This window comes from Passer domesticus, chromosome 3, assembly GCF_036417665.1.
Source record: "Passer domesticus isolate bPasDom1 chromosome 3, bPasDom1.hap1, whole genome shotgun sequence".
Taxonomy (NCBI): Eukaryota; Metazoa; Chordata; class Aves; order Passeriformes; family Passeridae; genus Passer; species Passer domesticus.
Window position 1 is genome coordinate 57,999,279 of NC_087476.1, and position 19,439 is coordinate 58,018,717.

The 19,439-nt window shown below is 38.6% G+C and overlaps 1 protein-coding gene across 7 annotated transcripts in view; it reads left to right on the top strand.

The window, feature by feature from the left end:
• PLEKHG1 (pleckstrin homology and RhoGEF domain containing G1) overlaps positions 1–19,439 on the top strand; it is a 128,038-nt gene that overhangs the window by 54,989 nt on the left and 53,610 nt on the right. Inside the window, exon 1 of one of the 7 annotated variants that reach the window (XM_064413312.1) lies at positions 6,980–7,111. The exons of the other annotated variants lie outside the window; for them this stretch is intronic. The gene's annotated coding sequence lies outside the window, so the exon portion shown is untranslated. Of the gene's footprint in view, positions 1–6,979; positions 7,112–19,439 lie in introns of those variants that run through there. 7 annotated transcript variants of the gene reach the window in all.

A 19,439-nucleotide genomic window follows, 5' to 3' on the forward strand; every position in this document is an offset into this window, starting at 1 on the left:
TAATAATGTTTCGCTCTGCCTACCACCCTTCTTTGTCCCTATAGTCCCAGAGCTTATCCTAAGGCAAAAAAAAGATGCTGCTGACAATCATATTTTTATACAGCAGTAACTGTCCACTGCTGTGAGGCTCTTTAATGCCTACTGCTTGTTTTGTTACAGGAGATAGTTGTTTGGAGCTGGAAGGATGTAAGTTCTGACTTGGACTCAAAACTGAGGTGTAGTGGCTGGCTCTTTTCAGGTGAAGCTTCATCCATACTGTAACACAACAAGCTTGTTGGCAGATTTTGTTGAGAGATAAAATGACAATGATAGTTACTCTTTGGTTATGGATTTACAGAAGATGGCTATATATATTATATATATACAAATAGAATCTTTAAAATATTTTTACAGTGATAATTGCATACTAGAGGTCTCAAGCTTTCACAGGTCTCTTCCACTTAAATTAAGGGGAAGAAGCATCATGGCTCTAGAATCCAGGAGGATCTCTGTTGAACTGCAGATTGCAATTCAAACAAAAAGCATGAAACGTACTCTTTTAAAAAAATACTAAAATCTCAATGTCATGACTAGGAGAAATGCAAGTATCATTTTACTGACAGATTAAAAGGTCCCAGTTTGAAGGGGTGAATGTGTCATGAACACCAAGAAGAATAAAAAAGTTATCCAGGGGTTTCCTCTGAAACTGCATCCCTGAAGGGTGAATGAAAGGAGACTTGTCCTTACTTGAAGGATTGGAAAATGACGTAGAAAATGGACTTGCCTGTAAAATGCACCACAAATGTCTGGGCTTTCTAGGAGTAAGTGCTAATTTTCAAAGTTCTGGGATTTTATATTTACCAATGATTTGGTAGAATTACTTGGTTGTATTTGGAATGCAGTGCCCACACTAGCTTGTTCTTTGTACAATGATATTTAAATAAAGCCTGTGGTTATGGTCTGTGCTCTCCAAATCTCTAATCTGTCTGATGGAGAGCAAACATGAGCTCTGATTTTAAGGTGTGGTTTTGGTGGGTTTTAATTTTTTTTACAATATTTGCTCAGTGGTTGGTATAATCCTGTTTAAAAGGCTTTTTTTTGCTTATTGGGCATGTTCTGTCTGGCTACCATTGTTTCATCCCTCATTCATAACTGAGTAACTTAATACTGAAATCAAACAAGTTGGAGTTTCAAACCCAGACAAGGTTTTTTTATCATCCCATTTTCATTTTGTTTTGTGCAAACAGGTAGTACTTTTGTTGGCTGTTCTGCAGCTACTGTCACATTGGAAACATTTGAAGCCAATTTTTGTACAGAGTAAACATCCTGTGGTTAGAAGGGCTTAATTAGCTCAGGTGCCTTTACTGCTGGCCTATACCTCCTTATCTTGAAAGTAGTGTCCACCAACTAATCCTTTATTTATGTTGAGCTTTGGAATTTCCCTTGAAATCCCTTTTTGTAACCTCTCCCAGTATAAATGGTAAGTGAATAAAGTGTCAGGTAAACAGTGAGGTTGAAGGTAAGCAAATTAATAATACAGATGAATGTAAATTTCTTCTCACTGGTGGCAGGTTGGATGCCTGTGATTGACTTGGAAGAAGTGCCGGTGATGTGCTTATGCCTGTGATATGGTTTGTTACCTTTTGTTGTACCATTTTACAAAGGAATCTTTTTCTTTTGTTTATGCATGGGAGGACTGAATTTGTTAATCAAATGTCCAAGGCTGTGTTTTCAGTGCTCCAAAGGAGGGAATTGTTCAATGACAATGGCTAATTTGCGATAGCAATCGCAATGTGAAATCCTAGTGGGCACTTGGATCTCTTCGTCCAAAGCAAGCTGATATCACGGCGTATTCTACAATTCAGCACGAACAAAACGGGAGCCTATTTCCATTTTACTGTGATGGTACTAGCTCAACTTTACTCCCCTGGCAAAAAAAAGGTATCATTTTAGTTTGGTTTTGGTAAATTCTTAGCCCCATTGTGAAATGGTCTTTCTGATTACAGGATTAAAGGTAATCCTAGAGAATCCTGATAGTGGTGGCTGAAAAAGAAAATCTGTAAAACCATTGTATTCTGTTTCTCAGATTTCTGGTTCTATAATAGTGTATGATTGCACTGACAAGTGGTTAATTAAGAGTATCCCATCACAGGAGGAGAACAAGGAGTATGGCAGAAGTTAATGCTTTCTCCTGTCCCATATTTAGAGAAAGGTAGTAGTGTAGGGAAGTTGAATTAGACAGAAGTAAAGAAATCATAATTTTGGCTTAACTGTACTCTGTATGGTAAAAGAAGCATCTAGACATCATACCTGGAAAAGCTACCTTCTTTTTTTTTTTTTAACCCAAGAGCCAGGTGGTTTGCCATTTCAGAGTAGGTCATGGTGTAGGCCTTCCTTACAAGAGAAAAATAAATTCTGATCTGTTTTGAGTTTGTTTTGTTGCTCTTATTCAAGATACTGCAGCAACAGCAATATTGCTATTAGTGTAAAATGGAGTAAACTGGGCTAGACTAAGATGATATATCTCCCTGGTGCAATGGAGGCTGTTTGCCTCTGTTTTTTCTCTCATACTCCCTGCATTTAGGCTCTGAAGGAAGGATTACATATGCCCATAGTTGAAAACTTTTTTGAGCTTTAGGAGGAGTTAGTGGGAATGTATCCTCAAGCAGGTGTCATGGCCATGGGCACAGGTGTTTGAACTGAAAATGATCACCCAGGCTCCATTTGGCAGAGGAGTACAAGAAAAATGCTGGTTTAGACCCAATAAAAGCAAGTGCTCGTGAATATGTTATTTCTGCTGCAAGTTTAACATGCAACAGTAGTACAGAATATGCCTGCTCAGAGGCATTTAACTTGGAATTCAGGGCTGACTTGTTCAGATCAAAGGGGGAGCTCAACCAAAATACTCAGATTCTGAGAGCTCAACTTTGAATTTTTTTTAATGTTATTGTTATTTTTACTGTTTTTTAGAATGTAACAATCTGCACATATGAATGTAATGCTGATCCTGCTGGTAAGACTTTTAAGAGTGAACAGGTTCCAGGGGAAAATCGAAAGCATAATAGCTTTTGGTATCCAGTCTCTTGTGGAATGGAGTCAGATCTTTGTTTTTTATCAGAGAAAGGGTCATAACCTCATCAAGCATTCCCTCCCTTCCTCATGACTCCCCAAAGGTGCAGTACTCTTAATTGCTTTTGGCAGATAAAAGCTATGAGGAAGTCGGGGAATATGTTTTATTTTATGTTACTGTCCTTAGTCTGAACTAGTTCTTAATCTAACATCACAAATACATTGTTTATACGGATATATCTACTGCAGTTTCTGTTTCTACTCCTGTAGGTTATAGAAGGCAGTAAAAGATCTTAGATCCTTAATATACTGAAAATGTAAAATGTTGTAAATTTTAAAAATTCAACACTTTCCTCTTTGTTTACAAAACCATTGAGCTTCTCTGCATGTTAGCCTGATACAATGACTGTATCTATAGTCCACAGACAACACTGACTATTTTTCATATATTTATACTTGCTAGGTCTATGCAAGAATAAATTGTGAAGTGATATGAGGTGTTTCTAATCAATATAACAAGTGAACTAAAATGCAAAGCCTTGCTTAGCATTTGATCGTATTTTTGTGGGAAGACTTCTAAATCATACTATCAAGGCAGCAAATATTATACTCTTAGATTCTATATCTAGACCATACTGGCAGTGTATGTTCCATTCAGCATTGAGTACAATCCAGCAACGATGATGAGGACTTGATGGTTCTGTGGTTGTTCCTCCTTTAAGCTGAGTAATGTTAAAAGAGCTGGTGGCCCTTCTGCTGCTACATTTGCACCAGGGTGTTGTCAGTGCCTGCTCAAAATTTGATAGCTAAGATGGTCGTGTGACTGTATATCTGTCCTTTCCTTGGTATGTCTAAAGTGCTGCCTTTGATGTGTTGGTCTCTGGCCTTTCTGTTTGTTTTAGGGAAATCCCTTTTGTATTTTCACTCTAACGTTACTCTGTAAAAATGCATATTTACATAAAGAACTAAAATTTCTCTGTAGAATGATACACTCCACAACAGAGCTGTGACATTGTCACAGTCTAGGCAGGTTGTGTAATTGTGGTGGAAGAGCTTTTAATAAAAAACAAAACAAAAAGAGTAGGAAATGCTTTGAGAGAATTCATGGACATATAACTTCTAAGTAAGATATGCTTAATATTTAAATGAGGAACTCTGCTTAAGAGGACAAGTGAGATTGCTCTGACCTTGATTCTTTGCTCAGAAGAACAAAGTTAAGCATATGTGATAAAGATAAAAGCACACATTGCTGTTTGGTGAATTGGGGCCACTATTAATATTTGATTGTGGTGGCCAAAGCCAAGCCTGTAAAAATTGGGAATTTTTACAGGCTTGGCTTTTGCCACCACAATTTTTGATTGGAATCAAACTGAGTATTACCTGACAGAGTAGCACTTTTTGATACATGCAGCTGAAAATCAAACCCTGGTTTCTCCAAATTCCTCATGAGTATTAGACAGGTGCATGCAATTTGTCAAATAACTTCATTTTTGAGCAAGTGTGATATAAAAACTCCAGGTTTTGGATGCTGATTACAGTAATGAAAGGAACAAAGCTGTTCCTGGTCATACAGAAAAGAGTTGAAAAGATAAACACTATTTACTCATATATTTTAGTTCAGGAAGATGTAGCTCATTTGCTTAGTGCTGCCTGAGGGAGGGAGCTGGAAGACGATTAAATTAGTTTTCTGCTTGTTTGTTCAGAGCCTTCAAGTGTTATCACTGGGTTGAGTTTATTTTTCTTTTTTGATCAAAGTTAGGTGCAGAACTGCAAAGTGAAAAAATTACTATGCTGATGGTGGGAAACAAGCTGCCTCCTTTGCTCCTTCCTCTTTGCTATCCCAGCTCCTCTTTCTCCCATCCAGCCCTAAAACCTTCAATAATTACTTTGATGATTGAAATTATGGAAATGTTCCCAGCGGTCCAGACCTGCCAGTACTAATTAAATCTCAGGATTTGTCAGTCTTTTCAATTTAAAATTAAGCTTTGTAAAGCCTATCTGAAGACATGATTTTCTTATCTCTAGGGGCACTGACTCACTTCATACTTTAATATGATTTCCAGGGAGTAAACATACTTTATCTTTAATTCTCACAGCTGTTAAAAAGAATTAATGGAAAACCTTCATTACTTTTCATTTTCAGCTTCCTTGTTGCAAAATTTGGTCAGGACACATGAAAGAAGGGACAGGTAGTTTCCCTGAAGCTTAAATGAGCAGGCGCTCACCCATGAAGTATATTACTTAGTTTTGTGGGGTGTATTTTAATAAATTCTGGGAAGCATGTACCTCCTGATGTGATGACTGCTGAAGTTAGGTTCTGGAAAATACAGTGAGCTTTCTTGTAAATTTATTGCTTGGCATGCACATAGCTGTTTGACAGACACTGATGGAGCATTCTGTTTTAGTTGTTATTCAGCTTAGCACTTACTCAGCGTATGTATTGCCCTCCAATACAGCTAGAACTTATCTTTTAATGCTAGGATAACTTCAAGTAATATTTTGACTCTTTATGAGCAACTTCACTGAGGCATGCATTGTACTACTGATAATACAAGACACAGTGAACACAGTCAGTGATAGTGAGCAGTAATAGGTGTTTTAGAACTTGTGGTAATTGCACATCTGGCGTGCCCTGCCCTTGGAACAGCTAATTGATACTTCTGAGACCTAAACTCTTGTACTCTTTAAGGGCTAGAGTTGACTGTTTAAACATCAGTGAGGATTCCTTATTATGCACAGTGCTCTACCCTTTGCTTATCTGCTAACATTATTTATGTGTGAAACTGACCTCATACAATTAGTGTATGGCTTTGCTAGCAAGAGGTACCATATACCATAAGTGGTTTTGTTCAAAATAATCTTAGAAAAAAGGAAGACGCTTGCTTACATAGCTGCATGGCAGTAGTGTTTTTTCTCTTTTCTCTCTTCCGCTCTTTCTAAAGATTTGCAAGCTTCAGTTTTGGATTAACAAAAAATAGTACTTACAAAATTAATAATTAAACAATAACGAAATGGAAAACAACTCTGTCTCTCCATGATTGTGTTTGAAGAGAAGAAAAATTAGTATTCATGCACACCATGGAAAAGAAGTTAGACTGATACATTTTAGTCTGTTTCCAGTAAAGAGTTGTCCACTTTGGCTTTGACGCTGCTTGGTAAATTCGGTAATTCAACCATGTGTCTAAAAGGGAGAATAAGGAAAGAGATGTTGTATATGTAAAGATGTGCACTTCAGAAATTTGAGAAGATTCTGCTTTTGTCCTTAAGTTATTAATTAATTTAAGTTATTAATTAATTAATTATTTTGGCAGAAAATATAATTTTTCTTCCCATTTCCCTTGCCAGATTATATGGGTCTGGGTTGGTGATGTGCTATGTGCATGCGGTGGGGATGTTACTGTTTTAAAAAGTCTTTTCTGTCAGTCTTTTGTGCAGTCTGTACAAGGAGCTTGAGTCCTAAGCATAGTGCAGATTTATCAAGCAGCATTTCCCAGACAGCTTATAGAAAACAATCCTGGAGGACTCCCAAACTTAAATAACTGAAAGATACTGCTTGCTGTGCCTGCAGCTCTCTGGAATTGGAATGTAAAACTGGCAGTGGAATAAACGCACTCCCCGAGGAGGCTGAAGATGCTGCAGAGCAGCAGACAGGGAAAAAGAACTTTCCCGAAAGAACGAAATACACTTTTTTCTTTTTTTTTTTTGTTTAGCCTTATTCCTCTTTGAGGCCTGCAGTGATGGCAGGTGTCCAGCTCAGTATCAAAACTGCAATTTTGAAATTGGAATGAAAGGATGGCTCTTAGCCACTCGTTAATCCTTACTGAAGGTCTCCCGGAGAGTGACCAGTTACTCAGCTGCACAAGTGCACCAGTAATAATCACTGTGGGGTGGAGTGGAGGGCTCACTCTGCAAGTGTGTTCCTGCACATTAACACTTCTAGGACATTTGAGAAGCACAATACCTAATTGTCTCCTATTTATTGGCTAAATTGGGCTGTATGGTGTATATAGTTTTGCTTCCAGAGAAAATGAATCTGCATTTGCTGTAGGAAGACTTTTTTGGGGTAAGCTTTTCCTATTCTTTTCACCTTTTCCATCTTTCTCACTTTTGCTTGCTTTCTCTAAGAGGTTTCCCCAATATTTAGAGTTCTTATAAGATCTTAGAATATTTTCTAAATTTCTCATAATGCTGTTCTGTAAAACTGTGTATGGCATTTTTTTTGTTAATCTTTTCTTTTTGTGTACCAGCTATATAATGTAATGCAATAAGCATTAAGTGTTGAGTCATTTAAAATAGAAGATTTATTGTGCTATTTCAATTAATTTCTCAGGGAAGCTAATTTTTAAGAATGAAATAGCAAGAAAAATGACAAATAGTGACACCTTGTATTTTCCTGACAAAACTTTGAGAGGAGGGTCTTTGAGTCACTGAGTCAAGCATCTCTGGGATGACCAGTCATTGTGGCCACTGAAGCTGGTCCATCTCTGTGTGCGTGTGTTCTGTCATCTCAGTCAAACACCTGAATGTCTTTAATTCACTGCCTGAGTGACAAATGTTAAATGCTGTGGGGCTGATTTGGTCATCATGGTAATTGCATTTTGTATGGGTTGACATAGCTGTATAAGAATGAAAAGCTGTGTTACAACCCAAAATATGTTATTTCTGGATGTTTTATTTGCCAATTCTCTCTGAGACGGGGGAAAAGAAGCAGAAGATAGAGAGAGAAACTGCAGACTTTGCGTGTTTTAGAGATGCTTCATGGTGTGTTTATACATAAACCATAGAAGTGCGAAGTATTTTTTATTTTGGGTGTCAGCATAATATCCTATTCCTGTCACTGCTGATTTGTTTTATCTCTAGAGATTGATTTGCGGAAGTGTGATGTGCAGACACAAGTAGTTGTTGTCTTTAGTTAAAGGTTAAGGAGATCATGGCCTCACATATCATTCTAGTTTCCTTTTGTGACTGAAAGATTTGCTCTCTCTAAAAGTTGATAGCTACAGGAGAAAAACACTTTCCAGAAGCATTTTTCCTTTAGCTTGCTGACTTTCTAAGTTCAACAATTTACCTTTCTATGGTTCAAAATAATGTCTTGGCCTCCATGTAAGTGATCTACAAAGGATGGATTGAAGTGAAGCTATACTCCCACTTGTTGTGGGAGAATGTGGGAAGAAAGGAAAAGGATATATTTAACACCCTCCAAATGAACTACCTCTAAAAGAGATAGGAAGTCCCAAAATGCACACATGAAATCACTGAGGCTTACTACAACTTGGTTTTGTTTGAATCAGCTGACATGAAGTGAGGTCTATCCAGAAACTAATGTGGCATTTCTTCACACACACATGCACACAGAGACACACGTGTTGTTAGATTTCTTAATTCCAGTTCAATCAATGACACTGCATGCCTGAACCCAAAGTCTGTATTTAAATGAGGATATAAGGAGGTCTTTCAGTCTGCCTGTCTGACATCAGATTCTTATGCTTTCTAATAACCCACAACACCTCCCCAGAGGTCCTTTAATAGGTAAGGTCATGGGCATCTTTTCTAGTTGAACCTGCAAAACCATCTGTCCAGTCTGTGGGACAGCTCAGCCTGGTTTTTGTGCCGCCTTGGAGTGCAGGCACCTTTGTTCTCCCTGAGATTTCCAAACACAGAGGAAGCCGTGGTGCAGTGACAGAGGGGATGATTCCTGCTCCCCCTGTAGCCCCTGGGCCATGCACTCTGGTCACTCCCACTTGTGGCAGGAGCAGTCCTGCAGCTGCCCAGCTTGAGCAGGAGCCTGGTGCAGGTGAAAAGGGAGCTGGGTGTCCACAGGACCATTACTGCTGGAGTGAGCTCTTGGTGGGCTTGAGGGTGTGTGATCCAGAGTCAGAGGAGAGAGGCAAGCCCACCAGTGGGCTTAACAGGGATTTAAAGTGACTCCCTTAGAGTGCTCTGAGACTGAACTTGACTGAAAATTACATCATAAATATACTTTTCTGTCAGTTCTATCCTTATGTTAGCATTTAATCCTCTTGCAAGGATTTTAATTAGGATATAAACCAGATAACTGTTTAATACAGCCTTTCAAAAGGAATAAGAAAATATTTAAAGACTATATATTAAGAAAATCTTTTGTAAAGATACATTTTTCCTGTGCCTTTAGAGTACAGACAGAAGGACAGCAGATGGAAAATGCACTGTATTATTGTTTCTTTCAGGGATGAATGTCTTGAATGGCAGGAGCAAAAATTTGGGGAGGTATATTGTTCCTGTGTATGGTGTGGATTTTTTTGCAATGCATATGAGTATACTTTAATCTTGTTTGCTAGCAATGTTAGATACTTTGTGCATTTCCACAACTGTGTCTGGGATTTGGGAATAGTCTAGAGAATACATGTCCAGTTACTGTAATCTTGGATAGCTTTTTGTAATCCATTTATTTTTGTAACCTGGGGCTTTCCACTGCACTGAGTACTTACTGACCTTTAATTTCATTTACTGGAGGGTGGAGAGGAAAGAGGAGAAAAGAAAGGCTTTAGGAAATCCCTTTCCCCACCCTGAACAAGAAGGTAACTTTCTTTTTAAGTCTTCTTTGGGTTTAAAGACTGTAAGCAGAGGAAAAAATACAGATCATTTTGCATCCTTCATAAAAGCCAAATGTTGAAAGCAAAGTATCAAATATTCAGGAGCATTACAAATTTGATGCAATCTCTGGAATAGATGAATAAAATATTTGTAGTCCCTGCTGAACAACCTTTACGCTGATACATGATTATTACTAATATGCTCTAGTTAATATTTCAATAATGCTCACTTAAACAGGGTGTTTTTTATAATGGATTTTGCTTTGGATTAATAATGCACACACCAGATCATTAATCTCTTAAGATGCTTTTCTTCCTACTCAAAGATCATCTCGTTTTCTCAAACTGAAAATATTTCCTCATGCATTTTCTTACTTTTTTGCTACATTAATTTAATCTGCTCCTTTATTTCCATTTTAAATCAATACCAGACATCTAGTATAAAGTAGTATTTTTTTTCTTGTGATCCATAAGGTTGGGTTTGTCAGCTACTTTCCTACAGCTGGGGAAAATCTTTTTGTTCATTTCTTAACCTTTTGACATGTCTGCTTTTACAAGCCCAGCTGTTTGTGATGGGGAATTGAAGTATGGAGCAACAACAACAGAAGGAAACATCTCTTGTTATGATCAGAGTGTAAACTGAGCCAAATGCAGCGAGGGGTTTGTAAACCTACTGGTTTACACTAGATTTTTGCACACTAGGAGAAAAAAAAAAGAAGAAACCCTCTTCTTCCTTCACATGATTCTATGTTGAATTTTCATGTGGTGTAACAAAAACTTTGTTTTCAAAAGTTTTATTCATATTTCTTGGACATATGACTGTAAAATTGACTTGCAAATAGTTTAGACCACTGATTCTTCACTATAAAAGGAGCCTCAGCAAAGTCACAACTGCATTTTCCTTCTGTTCATGTGGCGAGAGAGGTCTGAAAAGTCAAGACCGCAGAGCCCAGTGTGAAGTTGCTAAAATGCCTTTGCTGTTATAACAAGCAGGGAAATGCAGGAGTTGAAAGCATTTGGAAAGGAATCAGTTGACAGGGTCTGCACACTAAGTGACCCCAGCCTCAGGAGTGTCCCAAGTTGATGGTGCATGTAGGTGCTGAAGAAGGAAGATGTTCTATCTGTCTTCTGTCTCAGAGTGTTATATCTATCAAGCCTTCAGGCTTCAGTAACTCAGTGTCAGTCCTACTTTTATCGCACTTGGAAAGCATAACCATTATATCAAAACTATTTAACCTTGCCTGTGTTTTTCCAGTAAGAGTGGAGAGTTGTAATTGTGACAACAGATCCAGCTTTGTCCTTCTTTCTCAAAACAAGGTGTATCATCTGGCAACAGATGGTTATTATGCACGTATTTATCCCATATATATATAAAGTTGAAAGGGTTTTTTTCCTCTCCTTATGTCATAAAAACCATATCTGAATGTGTTGCAGTGCCAAAGGACACCACAGTGATTACGTGTGCTATAAGCACGGGTGAGATGGCTTCTGCACTGAACTGAGGAACAGTTAAGAGTCTGTGTACAGCAGCAAAAGTATCAGAATGGGTGCAGTTCTGTTCTGTACCCTACAGAGGCACTAGCTGAGGCCTCTGTTGCCAGTGGGATTGGGAATCTGTGGTAGAGAGGCAGCTATGCCCTAACACAAGGCTGATGGCAGACACTGCAGCATCACCTCTGGGTTATGCAGACAAAACCACCTTGTCTTCTAAGTGCATTAAACGTTATCCTCATGGGCTACCATTAACTGATTCCTAATGAAAAATATGGGGTTTTTTTTCCCCCAATTTTAGTAGGGTGGCTATTTTAGGTTCTGATTTAAATACAGTAAAGATTTCCTTAAAACTCACATGGAGAAAGTCCACGTCTAAGCACTTCGGAAATTTGAAAACTCTGACATGCTGCATGTACATCCCTTCTGTACTGCTGTAGCAAGTCCAAAGGTTTCTTCTTTTCTTTCTTTTCTTTTTTTTCCCCTCCTTAAAATGAATCTATTTCAGATGAGAATGTGGAGTTGCATAGTGAATTACCTTTATTTGTGCAAAGTATAAGCTGTCACTGCCCACAGCCATTCATCTCTGTAACAAAGGGGATAAATGAAAGGGGCAAGTGGGAGTGCTAAGGAGGGATTCCTAGCTACATCACTATGTGCAGAGTAATATTACAGGCTCAAAGCAGAACCACTGGTATCAGTGATATGTTGCCAAACCAACTGTGTTAGTCTGAAAAGAGGAAAGCAAACATAAGAGGAGGGAGTGTCAATACAGGGGCTGGGGGAGGGAGGAATGGTGGGCTCCAGTATAACACGCTCAGTGCATACTGCATAATTTTTTTCCTGTTTGCTAATGGTGATTATCAGGTCTTTTATCTTAAATATGCTTCTTGCCACCTTTGGATGTGAGAGATAGTGCTGGCATAGTGAGGCTTGGAGTTTGAACTACCCTCTTCATAGTAAATAGAACTTGATAATGAAAAAACCTCATGATCCCTCCACTTACAAATCTGGCAAATCCCTATGATACTAGTTTGGTCCCATCCCTGTGTGTCAGTGTTATTGTGACTAAGAAAATCCATAAAATGTAGGACCACAACTCAGAATGTTACAAATTGGCAGTGGTGACTGACTAACACTATTGAATGGTTAGGCATTCTGTTCTTGCTCCCCTAGGCTTTCATCCTCTCACATTTCTCCCTGTGCAATATTCTTCCATTGCAGAGTTATTGGCAGATGCAAAAGTATTATCAATAAATTATCAGTTGTATCAGAATTTTTTCTTGAATGTTCTTTTTTTCCCTGGTATGAGTTCTAAATAAATCACATATCTAACACATATCAATATATGTTAAATGTAGAGATCAAACTGTGTTAGGTTTTGTACAATCCTCTGGCAGATACTTCTAGAAACAGTTTGTGTCAATGCTGTTCATTGAATCTTAAAAATTACTTCATGTTATTACGCCTTAAAGGGCAAAGGGGATTATGGATATTGAAGCCTCTTCTTGATAATTTCAGTGAATCTGTGCTATGCTTGTTGGGAGATGCTTTTTACCAGTCCCTCTCTGGTAATTTTGCCATTGAAGATCTCTTACCCATGGTGATCCACTGGCAGCTTCTCTTCTTTCCATCAATATGCACGTTCATGTCACAGTTTAGCTGTGGCACTCTTCAGTTTTTGATGTTGCATTTTTCTGAGTCAAGATTAGCTGTAACAATTGCCATGCAAAAGGCAGCAATGTGACCACAGTCAGTTTGGCTGTTCTTGCTATGAAGTGTTCAGGCCTTCAGTGCAAGATGCCTTTGTCATTATTTTCAAAGAACGTTGTTTTAATTTCGTCAGGAGGGGAATGTTTCTCCCAGATTGTTTTTCTAACCTTCAAAATATTTTGCAATGAATTTGTAATTGGCAGGGTCTGTGCATAGTTTAAAGGTTTGAAGTGTTTCAAGTCCATTAGTTTTACATTATAAAGAACATGTATTAATTGAAAAATCATTGAAGAGGAAATTTTAGTATCTTTTGCTGCTCTGTTAAGTGATAGTGATCAATTGTAAAAGGGACTTGTACTCTCAAGAGAGTTGTGCCAGACTCTCTTGGTCTGGCAAAGAATATAGCCATTCTTATGGCCTGTGGTATTAAGAGATACATGGCTTTGATAGAGAAATAAGTATAGCTGATTTCATCCATGGCTGTATTTAGAAGCTAGTGTAAAAGACAAAAAAATTGAGTAAACCCACCATCCTTCTCTTTTGTTAAATAAAGTTACTTGAACTGAACTGGCTTGCAAATTATTTCATCATGTTACTAAATTGTTATGGCTGGTCATCTGTTTGCATTCACTTACTGACTTAATTACAAAAACCTTGCAAATCTTTTGTCAAGATCTTTGTTAAGGGAACACTTCAATAGTGACAGAAATTTCTATATAAATGTAAAAGTGAATGCTTCTTAATGAAATTCTGCCTATGTGAGTCATACTTTATAAGTAATGCCAGAGAGGGAAGAGCAGGGAACTGCCCAGCTAAACTTCTTTTAACCTGTGCCTCTTTGTAATAAAATAATGGTAGTCAGGGTTTCCAGAGAGATGAGGGTTTGAAAAGTGAGCACGCCAGCTAATAGCTGTGGTAAGAGGCTGGAGGCCGTGGAACAATGTCTGTGCCGCGGCCTCTCGGTGTGTCTGCGCCGCGGAGCTCAATAGTGAATGCGCAGCATTGTTCGGCTGAGAAGAGTCTCCGAGCGCTGGGGATGTCAGGGCAGACCGAGGGAAACTGATTTTCAGCTTGTGGCCTCCTTGTCAGAGGGCTGGGAGAAGCCCGGGGCCATTCCTCAGGGCTCCTCTGCTCTACCAGCTTTGTGCTCCTCTGTGGCGAGGAGTCCCTCTGTCCCTGCGGGGATCTGCCACTCAGCAGTGTGCCCGTGGGAGAGCATGAAAGAGAGGGGAAGGATTTTTTTCCCCCTCATGATTGGTTTCGTGTTTGAATGTTAAGTGAAAGCTTTCCCTGAGGGAAGTTAGAAGGTGACATTTGAAATTAAGGAAAAGCGTGGACATAACAGAAGTTATTTCATTGAGGATTTACGGCTTAATGGTCTAAATTTGGTCACAGGTTTTGGAAGACGAGAAATGTTTAATTGTGTGGGGGTTTGGGTGTTTCTTAAATAAAAAGAGACTCTAGAGAAGTGATGAAAATGGCTCTTAAGTGAATTACCTGGTAGTTCCCATGTGTGTAGGCCATGGAGTTGAGAAAGCTTTGATGTTCTCTCTATAAACAGGGATAACAAAAATAATTGGTTTTTAGTATGGCTTGTTCGTAAAATCCTGCTGTTCCACCACAGAGTTAATACATCCTCCCCTCCTCAGCCCCCACCCTCACCTGTCTTAGACCACAAAATTGGCCTTTTGGTGAAGTTTCTCCAAGTCCAGTCTGTGTGTTTTGGATTTGAGAATTTGATTCAGATTCTAGCTCTAATATTTTAAAACTGAAGGATTTCCTACTTCTTTCTCATAGAAAACAAACAAGTGGAAAACCCAAACAAGGAAAGTGGTGGGACTGAATATCCCTATCTGGAAGAAATATAAAGTGTGAAGGAAAAATCTGAGAAAAATAACTGCTTTAGCTGTACTAACTGGATTTAAATAGGAGTCTAAGTTTCTGTTTTCCCTGTCTCTGATCTAATCACTGAGAAGATTCATCTGTGCTGTTTACTAAATACCAACGGGTTTAGATGTTGTTTATTGTAGTTAACAAGAACTCTGAAAACTGGTCTATATAGAAGTGTTTGAAGGCTGCAAAAGAGAAGTAAAATAGTACTGACTAAAAAAGCCAGAAAAGCAGAAGGATGGTAGCAGACAGTTGTTATCTGATGTCTTTTCATGAATATTTTAGATTTCAGCTACCTTGCTGTGAACCACAAAGTGAAACATTTTTAGGAGGTTTCATGCCCCTCTCTTGTTTGCATTTGTCAGGGTTTTTTTAACTCCAGATTGACAAAAAATTGCATAGTAAATCCAATGGTCAGAGGAAATATGAAGATCCCTTTTTTTACTATCTTTCTTTGTATGGTGTTCCATGTCTAAAAAATTCAATGAATATACCCCTGAATAGGAATGTTAGAGAATTTTGATACTTTGAAGTCTATAGGATTATTTTTCTGTAGCTATTGGTAAAGAAGGCACAGGGTTTCTGCAATATATATAGCTTTAATAAAATGACTGTCTGGTTCAAATAAAGCTTTTTATTGCTCTGATAAGAAAGCAGAGAGAGAGGCTTATGACTCAGGAAGTCAGTTGCTGTGAATTATGCACCAAATGTTCTCTGTAACCAAGTCTGGGCCTCTAATCTGTTTGCTTCTTGCCCTGTGGCTTCTGAAGTGTGATTGTTGTCACTGTTAATCTTGAATTCTGATATGTCAATAAGTGCTGCAGGCATTAACACCATCTGCATATGGGTGCAGAGGCTGCACTGCTCTGTACACTGACATTGCAGAGATATCAATCTCAATTCACGCTTTGCTTCTTGAGTACAAAAACTCTAAAGAAAGTATTGCTTGTTGGGATGGGAATTTTGCTCTCAATGGTTTGTGTGCATGAAATAACAGCAAAGAAGTAATAGGAAGTATTGTAGATGCTGCAGAAGGGCCTTAAGGCACCTCTGAAAGCATTGTGAAGACTTCTTCATCGCAAACATGGATCTGTTTGAGTGGCTTTCATAGACATGGCTGAAAAGCTGACAAGGCAGGGAAGGGAATGACAAGGAAGGGAGGTTTCATTTTCATGTAGCACTGTATTTTCTCTGTATTGCAACAGGCAAGGACATTGAGAGGAAAGGTGTAAAACATGATGCCCATAATTTAAAAATGCAGGTGTTCTCCCCATGCTCCAAGGGGCAATTTGGAAAGGCCAAATCAAGGCAAATGGCAGTCCTGGTGTGATTGGGTCATCAGTAGAAAATAAAAAATTAAGAAATGGGGTGGCTACATTTTTAAGGATCTGGTGTTTGTGGCAGAAACAAGACACCTTTGATTTTTCTGCTGTGACCAGTTATTTTGCTGCCATTTGGCAGTGTTAGTCTACTTGACCTTATTTATGTAAAATTCCACACTTGGCTGTAGAAGTAATACAGTGAGAAGACATTGTATATGTTAAACTCCTTTGGACCTGAACATCTGCTTCGTTTCTTTTTATTTATTTTCATTTAAAGGTTTGTGAGATGTCAAAATACTGATTATTGTATTTTGTAAAAATCTGCTGCAGTCATTTATTAAATCCAGAGCTCTTTAACTGTCATTGCATATGTTCCTATTGAACTGGGATTCTGAAAGAGCTGTTAGCTTACTGGTGTAATGCCATCTTAAAAATAAGACCTAATGTTTCCTTTTAGGAGGGTGAGCACAAGAAAACAACTGACTTGAAATGCCAGAGCCAGTCTGTGATAAAGCCAGACCACCAATATGTCTTAGTTCCAACCTGTGTACAATTTAAGGATTCTTCTCCCCAAGACGTAAACATGAACACTGCTTTCTGCAGTTTACATTTTTATGCAAGAGAAGAAACACAGAAGAAAGTTTTCATTTTGTTGTAAATGTGAACATCTGTTAGGAGGAGCCTGCTGTTACTATTTCAGTTCTGTTTCAAAATTCTGGTTGCTTCCTGAGGTGCAGAGGAGGTTCCAGTAAGTGGCTTTAGTTGGAAACCAAATGGGAGAGATCGTTTAGCTGTATTTAAAGAAAAACATCAATTATTTAAAGCTTCTGAAACTCACTTCTTTTTAGCATCTAACATTGTCTGCTATATCAGAGAACTGGCTTTTATAAAATGTGTGTTGCTTCATGCAGGATTTTCACTGGAAAGATTTGTGAGTCAACAGAGAATTTGGAGGCAGAAGCAGTCAAAAAATTGTTAAAATGAGTTTAAAAGAACTAATCCATTTGTGCTAGATACTGCAGTTACAAGTTATATTGAAATTGAAAGAGGTGAGTTGTAAAAGGATGTCTTAGAGTCATACAGGTTTTTCATTGGAACTAGCAAGAATGATTCATAGATGCTATGTTTCCTTCTTCTGAAACTGTGTCTCACTCTCTAAAGTTTATTTTACCAGCTTTAAAGTGAGAGACAGTTAACAATTTTTAGTCTTAAAAACCTCCCAATGTTCTTGGTAAAGCAATAAATGTTGTGTGCTATATTGGCTGCCTAGCCAAGACCCTCTGTGTGCTCGTGCTGCGGTGGGCTTTGAAAAGTTGTGAACTTCAGTAGCAAGTTTAGGTTGCTTACTTGAAGTTGAAAACAGTAGTATGTTACATGTAGGCCTGACAGAACGTTTGCTCAGAGCAGTAGATTAGTCCAGGAAGAAGTAAAAAGCAAACATGGTGTCCAAGCACTGTTACAGTGATACGGTGTAGGATGGAAGCAAGGCCTGATCCTGTGTGGTGCTGGGTGGAAGGAAGGTTACATGGAATTTTCATTCTGGCACAGCAGTTTGAGTGTAAAAGTACTAAAATGATCAAGCAGCGTTATATTGAACACATTTCTTATACTTCTTCACTAAATGCCAGTAGGAGCCAAGAAAAGGATGTAGAAGCTTTGATTGCTTGTCATCTAGGGTATTATCCCTCCTTGTCATCTAGGGTGTTATTCCTCCATATGCATTTACATTTACAAATCTTCACAGAATTTTCATTTGCTCTGATTTAGAAAAAAAAAATGAACTGTGTTGTTTTAAAATTCTTTTTAAAGAGGAGAGAAGCCAGCCTTCAAAATTGACAAGGAGATGCAAAACAATTCCTCTAAAAGGCTTATAAATGGAGGATTGGATCCATATGCTCTGTTTGTGTTGCAGTACATCAGCAGCCTGTGATGGCTTGTTCCTTTTGTTAGGTGTCTCTGCAGCACTGTGTACAGATTAAATAGCTACTGCATTGCAGAGAGTTATTAATACATTACATTGCACTTCCAGGGAAGATGTCACTGTGTCCTTTAGCCTGAATGTACCTTGTGGTTGAGTTAGGGGTGATTTTTTAAAATTTTGCTGAGGATAACTTATTTTTCAGTAAATTCTTAGCCAGCTGGGAACTATAGAATAACATTGGTCTTAACCTCTATAAACTTCACTTATTGTTGAAGTTTAGAAAAATCAAAGCCTTGTTCCAAAATAAAAACAGGTCACCCTTCTCAAATCTTAATCTTGATACACTAAAATTGTGGTCTTATGCCACTATATATACAATAGAAGAAAGCAGGAGATGGGACAGAGAAAGGTATGCCCCTAATCCTAAAAGATAATGCAAATTAACAAAATGCATTAAATACCAGAAAATGAGAAGTGGGACCAACCCATTATTTTCTGACACATCTGTGTACTGACAAATCTGTCATTTGTGATGCACATCAGTAAAACAGGAGGCTTTTTGGTTTCTAGTCTTCTGCCCTGACAGCTCTCAGAGAGATGCATGTTTAAAGTGGTGGAGGTTGAGGGGTTGTTCTTGGGGAAATTCTTATGTGTGGAGGAAACTTCTGCTGACTTATACCTGGGGATGGAAGGGAGAGCTAAGGTCAGGTGTCGGTGTGCAGAGATGAAAGACCAAGACAGAGCACAGTAAGGATCTCAGCTCTATTTCCCTCTTCCTCCACCCACAGGAGTGCTCAAGAGAGCTCCCTGTGCCAGTTCAGTGGCTGAAGCTCACACTGCAGGGCTGCAGCCCCTGGTTTTACCCAGCCCACTGAAACAGATGTGGGATGCTTTCTGTCATTGAGGCTTCAGAGTTCAGGAGCTTTGTCACCACTAAATGATGAAGCTGCTGATACTACTTGTATTTCTTAGGACTTCACAGAATTTACCAGGTAGTGCTCTGTGTCTGGTTAATGCTCTACAGGTCTGTCCAGCAATTAGTTCAAACCTCTCACTTCGAGGTGATAGAAGGTTTGTAGGCAAGGTGAGCACAAGGTGTGAGAAAGCAGAAGGACTAAATAATCAGCTCCTGACAGAAATATGGGTGTTTGTGGAACATAGCAAATGTATGGTATATTTGCTATATTCAAGTGATTTGAGTACCTGGGTGCTGCACTGTAGATGTGTTGAAATTTTTGGCACCAGTGTTGCCCATTCTGTGCCTTTGAGTGTGTCCAGGACTTACATATATGTGGTAGCTCACTCTAAAGTGTTTTGCACAGATCTTGCAAAAAGATCTTTTAATGTAAATATGTAAGTATTAAAAAAAATCCTCGGAAGCTGTGGGAGAATCCAGAGAATAGAGGAGGGAGCATATCTCAGTGATCTGTGATGTCAGCATGGCAGGCTGTAAACACCTGATCTCTTAGCCTGGGTAAAAGG